Below are 3,448 nucleotides of genomic sequence, written 5' to 3' on the forward strand. Positions count from 1 at the left end.
CCGGCCCCGCCCCTCGCTCCTTGCTCCCCGGCCCCTCCCCTTTGTCTGACCCCGCCCCCCTTGGACCCGGCCCCGCCCCCAGGCCGAGGCCCCGCCCCGAGGGGGCGTGTCCGTGGCAGAAGTGGCCGCGCGCCTTCCACGGGACCAGCGCCGGCAGCGTCAGGGCAGCGCTCGACAGGGGGCAGCTCGTGCCAGGTGGGGGAGGGGGGGGTCATGGGGGGGTCACGGGGTCATGGAGGGGTCATGGGGTCATGAGGAGGTCATGGGGTCATATGGGGGATGGGAGTATGGGGGGGCAGTGGGGTAAAGGGGGGGGAAATGGGGCTGGGGGGCCAGAGGGGTCATGGGGAGGTCATGGGGTCATGGAGGGGTCACGGGGTCATGGGGAGGTCACGGGGTCATGGTGGGGTCATGAGTGGGGGGGGTCACAGGGGGGTCATGGGGGGGCAATGGAGGGAGGGGGGGATACGGGGGTAGGGGGGGGCCATGGGGGGGTCCAGGGGGCGTGTCCTGACTTGGCCCCGCCCCCAGGCCCCGCCCCCCTGCTGGGCACGCCCCCCGAGGCGGAGGGCGGGGCCTCGCCCCCCCCCGGCCCCCCCCGCCTGGTGCTGTCCCCGGCCCTGCCCTACGCCGCCCTCGAGCCCTTCGCCACCAAAGTGCAGTGAGTGGGCGGGGCCTGGGGGTGGGCGGGGCCTAAAGGGGGTGTGGCCTACAGGGGAGGGGCCTACAGGGGGGGCGGGGCTTGAGTGGGCGGGGCTTGAATGGGCGGGGCATCGGGGGTGGGAGGGGATGGGGGGGAACCCAGGGGGGAGGGGGTGGGCCTGAGCGGGGAGTGGGCGGGGCTTGAGAGGGTGGGCGTGGCCTAGAGGTGGGTGGGCGTGGCCAGTTGAGGGCCCGCCCCCTCCTCCCCTCCCCTCCTGTCCTCCAAACAACCCAAGAGGGGAGGGGGGAATGGGCGGGGCTTAGAGTAGGCGGGGCTTAGAGTAGGCGGGGCTTGGGTAGGGTGGGCGTGGCTTGCAGAAGGTGGGAGTGTCCAGTTGAAGCCCCGCCCCCTTCTCCTGCCCCCTCCCTTCCTCCCCTTCCCTCCAGGCCACCCATTGGGGGGGACCTATTTTGAGGGGCGGGGTCTCCTTTTGGGTGGGCGTGGCCAGAACCGAGTGGGCGTGTCTCAGGGCAGGTGGGCGTGTCCTGATGAAGCCACACCCCCTTCCTCCAGCTCCTCCCTCTCTCTTTTTCACTCCAATCACCCCATTGGAGGGGGACCTAGTTTGGAGGGAGGGGGTGGTTCCTTTGGGATGGGCGTGGCCATAACCGAATGGGCGTGGCTCAGGGCATTGTGGGCGTGTCCCGAGGAAGCCCCGCCCCCTTACTCTACCCCCTCCCTCCCTGCCCTTCCCCCATACCAAGCCATTGGCGTTGGGGAGTCGGGGTCTTTTTTGGGGGTGGGTGTGGCCATAACCGAGTGGGCGTGTCTCAGAGCATTATGGGCGTGTCCTAACGAGGCCCCACCCCCTTCCTGTAGCTCCTCCCCCTCTCCCTTTTCCTATAGGCACCCCATTGGGGGGAACCCTTTTTGGGGGGGGGTGTCTCCAGTTGGGATGGGCGTGGCTAGAACTGAGTGGGCGGTGCTTAGAGCAGGTGGGCGTGTCCTTACGAAGCCACGCCCCCTCCCACTAGCTCCTCCCTCCCTCTTTTTCACTCCAATCACCCCATTGGAGGGGGACCTAGTTTGGGGGGGGGGGGGGGGTGGTTCCTTTGGGGTGGGCGTGTCCAGATCCGAGTGGGCGTGTCTCAGGGCATTGTGGGCGTGTCCTAACGATGCCCCTCCCCCTTTTTTCTCTCTCCCCCCCCCCCCCGCAGCTTCCGGGACCCCGGGTCTCAGCGGGCGCTGGGGGCGCGCGTGGCCTTCGAGGTGGGGGTGCGGCCGGGCTCCTTCCGCCCGGGCCCCCCCTCGCTGCGCCCCCCCCCCGGCCTGCAGCCCCCCCCCGGGCTGGAGCTCGAGTGGGTGACCCGCGAGCCGGGGGCCACCGTCCTCTGCGGGCTGCTGGTGCGCGTCGAGTGAGGGGGGTGGGACCCCAAAAATTACATGGGGACCCCCCCAAGGGGCTGGGGGACCCCCCCCGGGGCTGGGGAACCCCCCCCAGAATGGGGAACCCCCCCCGGGATTGGGGAGCCCCCCTGGGATTGGGAAATCCCCCCCAGGATTGGGGAAACCCCCCCAGTTTGGGAAACCCCCCCGAGAGTGGGGAACCCCCCCTGGGATTGGGGAACCCCCCCCAGGAATGGGGAATCCCCCCAGGATTGGGGAACCCCCCCCAGTTTGGGGAAGCCCCCCCAGAATGGGGAACCCCCCCCGGGATTGGGAACCCCCCCCCAAGAGTGGGGAACCCCCCCTGGGGTTGGGGAACCCCCCCGGGAATGGGGAACCCCCCCCCCAAAAAAATGGGGGGGGACAGGGTTGGGAAATTGGACCCCCCCCCCCAAGGGAAGGGGGTGGGGGGGGCTACGAGGGGTTTGGGCCCCCCCCCCCAGCACTGGGAGACCCCCCCAATTATTGGGTGCCCCCCCCAGGTACTGGGTGCCCCCCCCCCAATTCCTGGGACCCCTCCCCCAAGCTCTGGCCCCCCCCCCCTCAAAAAAAAAAAAAAAATTGGGGGGTCTCCAGGTTTGGGAAATGCCCCCCCCGAAAGCAAATGGGGGATGGGGAAAGTTGGGGGGGGGCAAAAAATCTGGGACCCCCCCCCCAGCACTGGGAGCCCCCCCCCCGAAAATCTGGGACCCCCCCAAAAAAAAGGGGAGCCCCCAAGATCTGCCCCTCCCCCCCCAAAAAAAAAAATTGGGACCCCCCCCCCCCCCAAAAAATCCCCTCCCCCTCCCCGTACCCAGGTGCCCCCCCCCTTTGGGGCCTCGTTTTTACTCGGGGGGGGCCCCAAAAATGGGGGCGGGGCCCAAAGGTGGGGGAGGGGCCCCCAGAAGGTGGGGGAGGGGCCCCGCTCCCCCCTCCCCCCCTCCCCCCCCCGGTGCCCCCCCCCCTTTTATTTATTTCCGCAATGTGAAGCCGGGGGGGGGGAGGGGCGGGGCCGTTTTTTCCTTTTTTTTGTGTTTTTTTTGTTTTAATTTTATTTAAAAGCTGCTCGGGGGGGGGCGGGGGGCGGGGCCAAGCCCCTCCCCCTCCCCCCTCCCCTTCCCCTCCCCCCCCCCTCCTCCCCCCTCCCCCCATTAAAGGAAAGAACCGCGAGTGACGTCACGTGGGCGTGGTCTGTGAGAGGGGGCGAGGCTTAGAGTCAGGGGGCGGGGCCACGAAGGGAGGGGGCGGGGCCTAAGGGGGGCGAAGGGAGAATGGCGAGGGGGGCGGGGCCAGGCCGCTTGTGACGTCACAACCGAGGGGGCGTGGCCAGGGAGCGGAAAGCGGTGAGAGGGGGCGTGGTTAGAGCGGCGTGACGTCACA

At 69.3% G+C, this 3,448-nt stretch overlaps 1 long non-coding RNA gene across 1 annotated transcript; it reads left to right on the forward strand.

Moving 5' to 3' along the window:
- Window positions 1-57: 57 nt before the first annotated feature.
- Window positions 58-2,583, forward strand: LOC311429248. Its single transcript, XR_014688200.1, has 3 exons — window positions 58-195; window positions 532-661; window positions 1,861-2,583. It is a non-coding gene; the product is annotated as an uncharacterized lncRNA (long non-coding RNA).
- The last annotated feature ends 865 nt before the right edge of the window (window positions 2,584-3,448 follow it).

This window comes from Aythya ferina, assembly GCF_964211825.1.
Source record: "Aythya ferina genome assembly, contig: HAP1_SCAFFOLD_456, whole genome shotgun sequence".
NCBI classification, from domain to species: domain Eukaryota; kingdom Metazoa; phylum Chordata; class Aves; order Anseriformes; family Anatidae; genus Aythya; species Aythya ferina.